The following is a 15214-nucleotide window of genomic DNA, read 5'->3' as shown; positions in this document are numbered from 1 at the left end:
CGATCATTCGCCTTCCCTACTACAATCCTTACATACTCTGCAACATTACACCTAGGTATTTAACCGTCGTGGCTGTGTCTAGCAGAACAATACTACTACTGTACTCTAAGATCATGGGTGTGTTTCTCCGTATACGTCTGCATTAACTCACATTTTTCTACATTTAGAGATAGCTGCCATTCATCTCAGCAACTGGAGATTTTGTGTAACTTATCTTGTATCCTGCTACTATCACTCAATGACGACACCTTCCCATACACCACATCATCAGCGAACGGCTGCTGATTGCTGCCTACCCTGACCGCCAGATCGTTTATGTATACAGAAAACAACAAGAGTTCCTTTCACATTTCCTTGGGACACTACTGACGATACCTTTATCTCTGATGAGCACTCACTGCCGTGCGCAACATAGTGGTTCCCAAATGCCAGAATTTACAATACGTTAAAAGTTGGTGCAAAATGTTAAACAGAGAACAAAAGAATTTTATATTTCCAGAGACTGAACAATACTGTTGATGTATATATATTATTTGCTTAGCATTGAGGTATTTCGTGTGTCTGTAACAAATCTTAAATTGTTTTTAGACAACCAGTAATTACATAGAAACAAGAGTTGTTTCCATTAAAAATTATGATTCTAAGCTTCTTAACTCTCCAGAATGAGATTTTCGCTCTACAGCGGAGTGTACGCTGATATGAAACTTCCTGGCAGATTGAAACTGTGTGCCGGGCCGAGACTCGAACTCGTGACCTTGCCCGCGAAAGGCCTGGCTCACAGTTTTAATCTTCCAGGAAGTTTCATGTCAAAAAAAATGGTTCAAATGGATCTGAGCACTATGGGACTTAACATCTTAGGTCATCAGTCCCCTAGAACTTAGAACTACTTAAACCTAACTGACCTAAGGACATCACACACATCCATGCTCGAGGCAGGATTCGAACCTGCGACCGTAGCAGTCACGCGGTTCCGGACTGAGCGCCTTAAAGGCGAGACCACCGCGGCCGGCAGTTTCATGTCAGCGCAAACTCCGCTGCAGAGTGAAAACCTCATTCTGGAAACATCCCGCGGGCTGTGGCTAAGCCATGTCTCCTCAATATCTATTATTTCAAGAGTGCTAGTTCTTCAAGGTTCGCAGGAGAGCTTCTGTTAAGTTAGGAAGGTAGGAGACGAGGTACTGGCAAAAGTAAAGCTGTGAGGACGGGGCGTGAGTCGTGCTTGGGTAGCTCAGTTCGTAGAGCACTTGCCCGCGAAAAGCAAAGGTCCCGAGTTCGAGTCTCGGCCCGGCACACAGTTTTAATCTGCCAGGAAGTTTCATTTCTTAACTCTCATTGCTATTTTAAATTAATCTGAAATTTAAATAAATATAAAAATAATTTCTTTAGTAGTAATATTAGAACTAGTGATCTAGTAATCACAAGAGTGTTACGCCAACAACTATAATCGTTAAACATTTTACTGAGACTTTATTTGGTTTACAAATTAGCTTTTATATAACAATTTCAACTGAACGTGAAACACCATTCATAGTAGAATTAAGCGTAAAGTAATGAACTTGTCTTCCACAACCCGTAAAACAGCACTCCCCCGTATTTTTGCACACATAAGGGAATGGAACACATGAGTGTCATCGACACACCGCTCGCCTTGAGGCAGCGGCAAAATCCGTCCACCCAACACCACGCAGCCCACACAGCGCGACTGTACGGCGGGTCACAGCCCTGTCAGGGGCTAGGCTGCCCGCGAATCTCAGGCCGTAGCTCCTTTTGTGACGGCAACAAACACGCGGACCGCTCTAATCCGCCCGCTCCTCCTCCCTCAACCCCCCCTGCCCCAACCACACTCGCGCCCACACAGGCCTGCTCTGTGCGTGGAAGCCCCAGACCTCAGCGATGCTGCTTTCTTCTCCCTGAGGATACGGCGCGGCGTGAATGGCGCCGTCCGTACAGTGAGCAGACACTCCGTGAAAGGAAGGCAACACAAAGAGGCATGCAAGTGGATTCCCTATATACACGTCTTGTCCACAAACCACATTGGAGAGCCTGTTCGTGGGAATGTAGGCGGCGAACTGCTTCGTCCGCTTCACAGTGGGAAAATTTGCATTGTAACTAGCGACTAACACGAAAGAGATCATTTATTTCTGGGTGATTTAATATTGACGAATTGCATGCAAAAGATAATGAGTCTAACGTCACCGGACGTAGAAACAGACGCAGCAGCCACAATAACCAAGCTTTTCTTTCAAATATCTGCGTGACAAAGTAGAGATAATAATTAAATACCAATACACAAGTAAACATAGCTGAGCTTGAAGTGCAAAGGATATTTTTAGCAAAGGATATGTAAGAAATGATATGATACAGAGCACAACATCGGTGCTAAAAGATTTCAAAGGAAGCAGATCTGCATTCGACGAGAAACCCTGAATCTCGATGACTAGAGGAGGATTTGTTCCGTGTAGCTCTTGAAATCGCAGGGCGGTGCCTCAGGTGTTGCTCCCAACCGCTCGCCATGTCATTACCGAACGGAAGGTGTTTCTGCTACCTGTCGTCTCATTGCTCTCAGTTTCATTATTGCGGTTTTAGTGAAGTCGACAGCAACCACAAATTGCCTCAATTAATAAACTTTACTCAACTGCTTATCATTCGACGAAATAATGCTTCCCTTTATTTTGTTCCCACTACTGCGCAGTAAACGATGTGAGGCCTTCTTTCGCTCTCTGCCCTTAATGGTAAAGTCTGCTGTTCGAGATACCAAGCGACGTATAATCCAGTTCTTACCAGCAGAACTGACAGAGGGTAAGGGGACCCCACACTGAGTATACTACGGCGTCGGCCTCACAGCCACGACGGACTTGCTGAATTGCGACCGATGTTAATAACAAGTGTTATTTGCACAACAGCTGAAGATTGTGTGAAAGATTTCTCTTTGTTTCCTTTGGCAATAGAGATGAACACGGATCACGAATACACTGAATATGCCCTAATCTTCATTCGTGGAATTACTGAAAATTTCGTCATCACAAAGGAATTACTTGGCATAGAGTCAATGAAACGTAGAACCGCTGCACGGGACATGCTTGAGTGGGCCACGATACATGTGGAGAAACATGGTATCAGGAGAGCCTTTGCAAAGCTGTACTGGACTTAAAATATATGATGGGGTGAACACAGTAAGAGTAAGGACACTTCACCACCTGTGGACACAGAGTATGAAGACATAATTTACCACAACGTGTGACGTGGCTGCGCTTGGGCTAAGTCTTAAAAAATGTTTCGGCATTCCAGAATGAAATACTCTTATTTCTGGGTGCGAATTGCATATCTAATAGTATTGTTACAAAAACAGTATGTGAGGAGCCGGCCGGGATGGCCGACGGTTCTAGACGCTACAGTCTGGAACCGCGCGACCGCTACGGTCGCAGGTGCGAATCCTGCCTCGGGCATGGATGTGTGTGATGTCCGTAGGTTAGTTAGGATTAAGTAGGTCTAAGTTGTAGGGGACTGATGACGTCAGAAGTTAAGTCCCATAGTGCTGAGAGCCATTTGAGCCAGTATGTGAGGAGAGGATATATGATACAATGTTTGCTTGTCGTCCTGCCTGGACAGTTCAGTCGCTGTAAAACTACCCACCACAGCCAAGGTTCTGAGCTCGTACATCGGTGCGGCACACGGTTCTAATCTGCCTGTAAATCTCAACTTCCGTCATATTACTGTTTTTCTGTAACACCAAGTAACATCTTCAAACGAAAGAAAGCTACGCAGTTTTCAGTGAAAAATTGGGGAGCTTCCAGTTCGAATTCGCCAGCAGAGTCTTTGCCGTAAGCCGGCTTCCTCCTCGGTCCCACCTGGCGCCTCCCATGCCGACAGCGAAACAAGCCAGGGACGCCATCGGAAATTTAAATGGCGCGCATAAAACCAATACTCGTTGACGGCGAGTCTCGGCAAAGACCAGTGGAAAGGAAAAAGTTTGGAGTGAAACGAGAGTGCCATCCACAAGGGGCGAGGGGGAACAGGACAACACGCCACATCACCCGACCTCTCCCACCTGCTGTAGACACTGGATACGCTGAACATTTGAATTACAAATGTTTGGAACGTAACGGCATTCTGGTGTCAAAACTTCATAAACCATATATACACTACTGGCCACTAAAACTGTTACACCACGACGATGACGTGCTACAGACGTCAAAGACAGGAAAAAAATGCTGTGATATGCAAATTATTAGCTTTCCAGAGCATTCACACAAAGTTGGCGCCGGTGGCGACACCTACAATGTGCTGACATGAGGAAACCTTCCAACCGATTTCTCATACACAAACAGCAGTTGGCCGGCGTTGCCTGGTGAAACGTTGTGATGCCTCGTGTAAGGAGGAGAAATGCGTACCCTCAAGTTTCCGACTGTGATAAAGACCGGATTGTAGCCTATCGCGATTGCGGTTTATCGTATCGCGACATTGGTGCTCGCGTTGGTCGAGATCCAATGACTGATAGCAGAATTTGAAATCGATGGGTTCAGGAAGGTAATATGGAACAACGTGCTGGATCCCAACGGCCTCGTTTCATTAGCAGTCGATATGACAGGAATCTTATCCGCATAGCTGTAACGGATCATGCAGCCAAGTCTCGATTCCCGAGTCAACAGATGGAGACGTTTGCAAGACAACAACCATGTGCACGAACAGTTCGACGACGTTGGCAGCAGCAAGGACTATCAGCTCGGAGACCATGGTTGCGGTTACCCTGGACGCTACATCACAGAAAGGAGCGCCTGCGATGGTCTATTCAACGACGAACGTGGGTGCACGAATGGAAAAACGGCATTTTTTCGGATGAATCCAGGTTCTGTTTACAGTATCATGATGGTCGCATCAGTGTTTGGAGACATCGCGGTGAACGCACATTGGAAGCGTGTATTTGTCATCGCCATAATGGCGTATCACCAGGCATGATGGTGTGGGGTGCCATTGCTTACATGTCTCGGTCACCTCTTGTTCGCATTGACGACACATTGAACAGTGGACGTTACATTTCAGATGGTGGCTCTACCCTTCATTCGATCCCTTCGAAACCGTACATTTCAGCATGATAATGCACGACCGCATGTTGCAGGTCCTGTACGAGTCGTTCTGCATACAGAAAATGTTCGACTGCTGCCCTGGCCAGCACATTCTGCAGATCTCTCACCAATTGAAACGTCTGGTCAATGGTGGCCGAGCAACTGGCTCGTCACAATACGCCAGTCACTACTCTTGATGAAGTGTGGTATCGTGTTGTAGCTGCATGGGCAGCTGTACCTGTATACACTATCCAAGCTCTATTTGACTCAATGCCCAGGCGTATCGAGGCCGTTATTACGGCGAGAGATGGTTGTTCTGGGTACTTATTTCTCAGGATCTATGCACCCAAATTGCGAGGAAATGTAATCACATGTCAGTTCTAGTATAATATATTTGTCCAACGAATACCCGTTGATCATCTACATTTCGTCTTGGTGTAGCAATTTTAATTGCCAGTCGTGTAGTTAAACGAACTGACAAGATGAATCTCATGTACAAGTAACTTGTTCAGAAAAACTTGAGATTATGTGTGTCGCAACTGATTTCTGCGGGGAAACATCTCGGGAGTGTTGTTGCCAGTCACACGCAAGCACCCGTAAACCTTTTATTGATGTCGAAAGGCCGCGGGAGCCTAAGCAAACGTACACAGCGCCTATATCGGAACTACATTTTTCCCATGAGGACCAGTAACGTCTAAACGAGAATCTTACTTTCCATTTACGTACATAATCTATATATCCAGGGTGAACATGCATAAAATCGAGAAAATGTAGGGACGGATTTCCGACTGGAAATAGAGTAATGCGGGTCCCATGGACATGGGACAGGAATCAAACCGACGCCTTCCGTCGGCGGTGGCCTTCGCATGACAGACGTGATGAGCAGTATTTGTTGGGGCTGACTCCAGCTACACATACAAAAAAACTTAATTGCAAGTATCTGCCGAAAGACCAACGAATTTGCTCCTGATAATACTTAGTGGATATACAACTGTAAGCCAAAACATTATAACCACCTACTTTTACAGCAGTCTCTGTTGGTCAGACTGGGGACATTGGCTGATTAAGTAATTGTCAATGACAATAAAATTCACCAACAGCCGTCTACCTGAACACGTTATTTTATTTTGTTTTGAAGCTATCAGTTTCAGCAATTCAATATTTGGAGGGATCCATATTGGGCCTGGATTGGGATGGTGAAATGCCGAAACTGGTAGCCTGAAAAATAAAGTAAAATAACATCTTAAGTTACATGGCTGTTGGCGAATTTAATTGCCGTTGACAATTTTCAACACCATGTTGGTCCACTTTTTAAACGTAGTACAACACAGATTCTGGCTGGCACTTGACTCTACAAGTCGTTGACAGGATTCCAGAAGTATGACGCTTTGCGCGCACGCAGCTAGTGCCCGATTTGTGTTCATATGGGTACGGATCACGCACATTTTCTGGCCAAGACACCATTGTGAGTTCACAACAGAGTCCCTCAAATCCCTGTAGCACAATTCTGACCTTGCGAAACGGACAGTTCTCCTGATGGTAGAAGGCATCGCCATAGGGGGAGGTTTCTAGCATGAAGCGATGCTGGTGGTTCACAATAATGTTCAATTAGCTCACTGAGACCTGGTACTTAGGGAAAGCAGTAAATGTGTGGATGGGGCCTAATGAGTTACCGTTGGTTGCAGAGAAAACACATACACTTTATTTTTAAAAACTAAAACTCTCAATAATCATTTTTAAAAGATTTTACAACTTATTAGAAGAATTGCAAGTTATTGTCGCTGAAGGTCAAAAGCAATATTACACACAAGCAACGGCTGAAGGCCTGATTAAGGAGGTTCAAAATTATTCGTGGGCTGAAGGCCACAAGCAATTTTCAGAATACTTAACTGCTGAAGGCCTGAATTACAATTAAAGAGGGCAGTTGCATGTTAAAACACTAAACTCTTTTTAAAACAATCTTAAGGAAATGTAACTGGCTACAATGACGGCTGCAGGCATTATTAAGGGAAAATTGAAAATAATTTGTCCGCTGAAGGCCACAAGCAGTATTACAAACAATTAAGGGCTGAAGGCCGGAATTACAAGTGGGGAAGGCAATAACATGTTAAAACATTAAGGTAAATTTCAAACAATTATGGCAACTTGTCCAAATAAGACTGAGTGATCCATAGACAGTGCTACCTGGATCGACCTGAGGAAGGTGACTACAGCTGTGTAAGCGGTGAGACAGGCAGCCAAGAGTAATATTCTCCTAAGGAGGGCACCTCAAACTACAGACGGTTTGAACGCCGATCAACCTTCTTAGCAAATGCACCTAACGCCAGATAACCAGTACAACGATGGAATGAATCAGGCGAGAGCGAAGTGACAGACAGCACTGCGTTTCCAGAATTAAATTTTTAAAACACCAAAGGCAGGTAGAAGGGACGACTATAACACAGATAGACAAGGAAAACAATTATTCATACCCCAATCAAGGGAGCTGTCAAATTACACACCATGCCGGACAGCATCGGCAAGACGAGGAAAAGTACCCTGCCGCAATATACGCTAACCTCCAGGACAGGTAGCAACCACTAGGCAGTAAGATACCGCTGGTTGCACTGCAGCAATAACAACACTGAATCCAAACTAACATCAAGCAGTAGAAGGCGGCTAATGGCTTCCGCCAACGTGACACACTCCACTTGCGATTGGTCTCACCGACCCTGGGAGCAGCAACACGCAAATAATAGCGACATCTCCAACAGTGGAGGTTTCACTGCTGGATAAGATTTACTCGACTTCAAACGTCCTGAGTTCTATCGTCGGCTACAGCCCTCGATCCGACAGTGCCTTTACGCCGCCTGCGGTCCTGGCCTGCCCCCGCGCTGCGGACCTCCTCGCTGCCCCGTCCGTTCCGGACTGGTCCGTTCGCCATCCCACCACCAAATCCAGTATGAAGACAGCATTAAAATAACTGCTCATTCAAAACCACAAGGTACACACGGATGCGGGAAAAACAATTCCACCAACAACTCACAATACTAAAACCAGTCACTGTAAAACAACACGGACTGTATTATAAGTCGGCACAAACACAGAGAGCCGGCCGAAGTGTCCGTGTGGTTCTAGACCCTGCAGTCTGGAACCGCGAGACCGCTACGGTCGCAGGTTCGAATCCTGCCCTTAGCTTGGATGTGTGTGATGTCCTTACGTTAGTTAGGTTTAACTGATTCTAAGTTCTAGGGGACTAATGACCTCAGAAGTTGAGTTCCATAGTGCTCAGAGCCATTTGAACCATTTTTGAAACACAGAGAAGCCAGAGGCGTTCGGAAGACCAAATGCACGTCGTCCACTGCGACGACCGCCGAAACGACCAACCAGAGGTCGTCCCCACTCAAGTCGAGGACGGGAAAGATCCCAGTATAAATCGTCGAATGATAACTTATTGCCAGGAGGTCACTTCGACGGGCGGACAAACACACACACACACACACACACACACACACACACACACACACACACACACACACACAGAGAGAGAGAGAGAGAGAGAGAGAGAGAGAGAGAGAGAGAGAGAGAGAGAGAGAGAGAGAGAGAGAGAGATGAAAGTTGCCCTACTCCAATATGAAGGTCCATTCATCTAAAACTCGCAGAATCCGGCCCTTGACGTGGTCGTGCACTCTCGCGACCGCATCCTTACGTCGGACAGTGCGTGTGTGTCGCTAGCAGTCGGGAGAGCGTGTGTGTCGCTAGCGGTCGGGAGAGCACTGGCTGTCCGGACCTCACTGCTGCTCAGTCCAAACTCCACTAGCTCGACACACGACGACCCGGAAATACTAGAGACCGCTCCAATGATGTTATCACAGTACGCGCTATTGATAAAAGCTGCTGCTGCCACTCACAGACAGACAATTCGAGCAAACGCAGTAGCGCCAGTGAACCAACTAAGAAAATGAGCCGTCATTATCGCTATTACAAGATGCCAAGCTATGAACGGCATCAATGCGAGCTGCACACGGCTAACTCACTACTGTCACGATGCCTTCGATTAGCTCCACAGATCCCATCGAAGGCTAACACAATGTACCCCATAGCATAATTCTGCCCTCACGGCCTGCACATGTCACGTAGAGCGTGTTTCGTGCAGCCATTCATATATATGACGGCGTGTAGGGACCCAGCCATCCACCTGGTGTAGCAAGAAATGAGTTTCATTCGACAGGCGGTGAAAACTTTGTGATGCTGTAATCACAGCTGACGCCGTCGTTCGGTCAACACAGGGACACGTAGGAGTGGCATGATGTGGAGCTCCTTGTTCAACAACGAACTTTGAACCGTGTGCTCCGAAATGCTGGTGCCTGCGCCAGTACTGTATTCTGACGTCACATCTGCCGCAGATCGCTGCCTATCCTCGATTACACAGTGGGGGGATCTTCCGACCTCTGCGTTTTGTGGTGAAATGTGGTCATCCAATACCATATCACCTACCCGTTATTTCACAATCGCTTAACTACTTCCCACAGGTGCGCTCTACAGTAGTACGTCAACAGTCGACCACCTTCGCCATTTCAGAGATTCTGGTTTCCATCCTCAGCGTCACAGCAGTGTGCCCTTGTCAAAACAGCTCTTATCAGTGGATTTCCGCATCTGCGGCCCGTCTCTTCGGCTTACACTGTTTCCTTCCTCACATGCCTAGAACACCACCAGTAGGCGTTCAACCTCGCGGTTGGCAGTGTTAATAATGTTTTGGCTCATCAGTGTACACAGCACGTTCGGAAATTCCAGTTACAAACTTTTAGGAGTTGTAGAAAGGAGTGACTGACATAATATACTGAACTAGAACCCACGTCCGAAAACGTACCGTTTCCATTCTACGACGGCTTCAGTTCAGATGTACAACGCGCCCACGTTTGCTGAGAAAAAGAGAACAGTCTTAGAGTTCTTTGTCCTGGTGCTCAATATGGCAGACAGGATGACGTGTACCACGTCAGATGGTCACATGTTGTCACTTGAAGTCTGCCTTGCTCCGAGACCTATTCCTTGTCTGTGCGTCTTCGATAAGATAAAACTTGTTTCGGCACACGCAAATACTCCTCGTGTATAGCGAAGCTCAAGGTAACGAAAGAGTGGCTAGTCGGCTGTATGACGAACGTTTTCCGCACAGTATCACGCCGTCACACAAACCTTTTGCCCAAGTTGCGCAGCGGCTCCAAGAAACAGGTACCTGCTCTGTGAGAAGGCAGGACTGTGCTGCTCGCCCTTGTTTGAAGAAGATATGCAACATCGCATTGAAGAGAGCCCGTCAACGAGTACTCGAACATTTGCGTGTGCAGTGGTTGTTATTCACAGTATCGTCTCAGACGTTCTACGAGAGCAACAATCACATCCGTACCAGTTACAAAGGCTCTGTAAGTTCACCTTTATAAAAGGTCGTTGCGGGACCTCGGTTGTTCCATATAAAATGTCAAGTCAGAACACCTTCAGCCGTTCGAATTTTCAATATCATTTTTTGTGCAACCAGTTCCAGCGCTAGATTTCATATTCACTCCCCCTGACCGAGGGAATAATTCCATCCCTGGTCCAGTCAAAATAGCGGCCAGCGTTCAGTGTCTGGTATCTGTAGATTTATTCTTAACGGCGATCATTTCGATCATCACTTCCCGACTGTCAGACTGTTTGAGGGGGTGAGGGAGCATTCTTCCCAAAAGTCGGTTAGGGGAATGAAGATGGCGTAATGTAGCGCTGAAACTCGTTACACAAATAAAATAAAAGTGGAAATTTGATTGGCTGTTTTGATTTGATAATTTTGATTTATAATTACAAAGTGTACACGTTATGGGTCCAGTCGATTTCCCACAAAACGTTGCCTACTGCACGTTGGTTCCCTCGCCGCTGCGTTGATACACCCCTGTTTCCACGTTGAGTTCTGTCCATAGATGAAAGTAAGTTCACTAGGGACTGTATTCTGAGCTCGTGAAACAGCCATGCCTGCGCAGACAGGAGCCCTCGGGCCACGTAGATTCAGGGATTTCAGCACCGGTTTGGAGTTAACATGTGGGCAGGTATTCTGCACGGTCGTGTGACTGGGCCATTCGTCCTTCCACACAAGGTAACTGGGCCTGCATACTTGATCTTCATAAAAAATGTACGAGACCCTTTCTTGGAAGGTGCGGCATTGAACGTCCGTCAGGAAATGTGGTTTCAGCATGACGGTGTACCACCTCACTTCTCACGTGCGGTTCGCAGACATCACAAGAGATGATATGGTGAAATATGTTTAGATCGAGGTGGTCCAACCGTGTGGCCGAAGCGCCTGCTGGATTTAACTCCTGTAGGCTACTTCTTGTGGGGCTGTATGCGAAGTTTAATTTACGAGGTTCCTCTAGAGACAGAGGAAGATCTATTGGCACGAGTTCTGGCCCCTGAACTAGAAATTGAAGAACCACCCGATGGGATGGAGACCATGTATAAGAAACATGCTTCTAGGTACATTGTCTGTAACAAAGTTGATGGTCGCCACATCGAGCCGCTGTTGTAATACATCAATACTGTTCTGTGTGTACAGTACGCTGGGTTCAAATGGCTCTGAGCACTATGGGACTCAACTGCTGTGGTCATAAGTCCCCTAGAACTAAGAACTACTTAAACCTAACTAACCTAAAGACACCACACACATCCATGCCCGAGGCAGGTTTCGAACCTGCGACCGTAGCAGTCGCGCGGTTCCGGACTGAGCGCCGAGAACCGCTAGACCACCGCGGCCGGTATGCTGTGTTCTTCCTTGTTTTGGAACAATGTAAGAATGTACTGGTTTAGTGTTGATACGAACAAATGAGCTCAAGTGATAAATGGGTGCGTTTCGTCATATTTCCTTTCGAATTGTTACCTAATAATTCTACTACGTGACACCTCATTCAGTTCCTCAAGCAGAAGTCGACGGGTTAAAAACATATGAACTGAAACTTTGCGTTCCCGGGCATGGGTTCCAATTCAAAATATTACTACGTACTCGCCTCTTCAAGGCCTAGGAGTTCGTAACCGGAATTTCCGAACACCTTGTCTATGTGTAGGGAATAAAAACTGGATTACAGTCTGTCGACAGACTTTTATTCACAATATTTATATTTTGTGATTGGTCTATAATTCCGGTTTTGTTATGTAGATCTATTTTATAGTGAAACCTCCATCATACGGGTTTCCAAGTTTTGGATGTATGGTGAATCGTTGTTCTTTAATTATCGATCTCTCATGTTTTAGATGCGTTTAAGGAAAAGACATATCTACAGTGAATATAATGGAGTCATCAGTTCTTTCAAGTAACTTACGTTTAATCCCATTCATTCTAAGCTCCTGTTTCATCTTGCCTTCTATCCCTTCTAAAATCAACTACTGTTCTGATGAAAATAGAAGCCTTTCAAATTTGGTTCAAATGGCTCAAATGGCTCTGAGCACTATGGGATTTAACATCTGAGGTCATCAGTCCCCTAGAACTTAGAACTACTTAAACCTAACTAACATAAGTACATCACACAATCCATGCCCGAGGCGGTCGCACGGTTTTAGAATGAAGCGCCTAGAACCGCTCGGCCACAAAGGAAGACTCAAATTTGGTACTAAGGAAAGATTCTCATTGCTTGATGTGTACATCGAGTAGCTAATAATGAAGTTCTGAGTCGAATGGTGTCTGGAACCGCGCGACATATACGGTCGCGGGTTCGAATCCTGCCTCGGGCATGGATGTGTGTGATGTCCTTTGGTTAGTTAGGTTTAAGTAGTTCTAAGTTCTAGGGGACTGATGACCTCAGAAGTTAAGTCCCATAGTGCTTCGAGCTAATTGAACCATTTGAATCAAATGGTAGAAAAAACATCCATGGCGTAACTTCAGTAACAGAAGCTATCTCTTAATGGGACACATCCTGAAGCATCAAGGCTTCGTCAGTCTGGTAATGGAAAGGGGAGGGGGGTTAAAAATTGTATTGGGAGACCACAGACCAGGAGATGAATGCAGTAAGAAGGATGAAATGGATGTAGAATCAAGCAGTTGTCCGGAGACGAAGAGGCTTGCACATGGTAGAGCAGTGTGGAGAGCTGCATCAAACCAGTCTCTAGACTGAAGACCACAATAACACACAACACACTGTAGAGAATAGTCTACTTATTTCACATTTTTGGCCATTATTTATGAAGAAAATATTCCTCTTGATTATGCAGTGCGTGAAACTGGGAGCTTAATAGTAGGTGCCGTTAGAGGTAAGGGGTGCCTGTTAGTGAATCTGTACGCACTCTTTGTGGCCACCGGCCAATGAGATTAATAATGCGTAAGCTGTAATGTCCAATGGTCCCAACCCAGCCATTACGAATTCTCTTTGTGCACCACGGGTTCCGCAGCGCGCATGTGTGTGTGCTATTATAGAGAGAGAGAGAGAGAGAGAGAGAGAGAGAGAGAGAGAGAGAGAGAAGGCAAATAAGTCAGGATGAGGTGGGGAGGGGTGGGGGGAGGGGGGGAGGGGAGAGGGGGGAGGGGAGGGAGGTGCAGGTCGCTGCAGCATGGCTTTAAATTTAATTAGCCGTGTCGCGTGGCTGGGTCCCAGCCCACTGTGCCGTGCTGTGCCATAGTGTGTGTGTGTGTGTGTGTGTGTGTGTGTGTGTCGGAACGCCAGGAATGCGATTGGTTGGCGCTCGCGCCACGTTTCGCCGGCGGTCTCTTCGCCCATCGGGTCGCAGTCGCTCGGTAATTACTCGTCGTCCTCATTCCTCAGTTCAGCCACCCTCATGCAGCGAAATTTATCCGCGTTTTCTTACTTCCCACTGCTCAACTCAAATGTTTATCAGCCGCTCCTGTACTAGAAATAAATTCCGTTACTTCAGTATAGTTCACATCTCTCTGTTTCGTGTTTCCAACCAAACCGACAAGAAATTAATTACATGTGCGAACATTCGGCCCAACGCAGATCTTATTTTCACAATAGCGGCAACGTCTCGTAACAATGTTCAAAGAACGTTGATCGAAATCCCGCTAGTATCTATCAATTTGCATCAGAGGATTTTTCGCAAGCAATACAACGAGTAGTAATTATCTACCAATCTGTATCAATCTTTTTCTCAAATAATACAAAATTCCTTATGGCAAGTCAATGTTTTATTTCAACGACGGGACTAACAGTTTCTCTCTGAGGAATATTTTCTCGGCCTATTCCAATAGGTTCATAACCAACCTACTTTTGATTTTTACTGCCAAGTGCTCTCACTGTCCAATGCTTTGTGGTAACATACCCGGTAATCAAAAAGTCAGTATAAATTTGAAAACTGAATAAATCACGAAATAATGTAGATAGAGAGGTACAAATTTACACACATGCTTGGAATGACATGGGGTTTTATTAGAACAAGAAAAAGTTCAAAAAATGTCCGACAGATGGCGCCTCATCTGATCAGAATAGCAATAACAAGCATAATAAAGTAAGAAAAAGCAAAGATGATGCTCTTTACAGGAAATTCTCAATATGTCCACCATGATTCCTCAACAATAGCTATAGTGGAGGAATAATGTTCTGAACTATGTTGAGGCATTGGCGTCGGATGTTGTCTTTCAACATCCCTAGAGATGTCGGTCGGTCACAATTCACATGCCACTTCAGGTAACCCCAAAGCCAATAATCCCACGGATTGAGGTCTGGGGACCTGGGAGGCCAAGCATGACGAAAGTGGCGGCTGAGCACACGATCATCACCAAACGACGCGCGCGAGAGATCTTTTAAGCGTCCAGCAATGTGGGATGAAGCGCCATCCTGCATGAACATCGTACATTCCAGCAGGTGTTTATCAGCCAGGCTGGGGATGATGCGATTCTGTAACATATCGGCGTACCTCTCACCCGTGAGAGTTACAAAACCAGAATCACGCATTTCCTCGAAGAAAAAAGGTTCGATAATGGTAGATGTGGTAAATACAACCCATACCGTGACCTTCTTGTCGTGCAATGGAGTTTCCGCGACAGTTCTAGGATTTTCGGTAGCCCAAATTCTGCAGTTGTGGGCGTTGACAGACCCTCGGAGCGTGAAATGAGTTTAATCGGTCTAAAACAAGCTACTCAAGCAAATGACATCTTCCGCCACCTTTTGAAACGCCCACACCGCAAATGCCCACCGCTTCACTGAATCGTC

At 46.0% G+C, this 15214-nt stretch overlaps 1 protein-coding gene across 1 annotated transcript in view; it reads right to left on the bottom strand.

Moving 5' to 3' along the window:
• The window catches only part of LOC126281686 (furin-like protease 1), a 1379773-nt gene that overhangs the window by 282292 nt on the left and 1082267 nt on the right, over window positions 1-15214 (bottom strand). The window lies entirely within an intron of this gene.

The sequence above is a fragment of the Schistocerca gregaria genome, chromosome 7 (assembly GCF_023897955.1).
Source record: "Schistocerca gregaria isolate iqSchGreg1 chromosome 7, iqSchGreg1.2, whole genome shotgun sequence".
In the NCBI taxonomy this organism is placed as follows: domain Eukaryota; kingdom Metazoa; phylum Arthropoda; class Insecta; order Orthoptera; family Acrididae; genus Schistocerca; species Schistocerca gregaria.
Note: the sequence above shows the minus strand (reverse complement) of the source record. Positions and strands in the feature narration are given on the sequence as shown.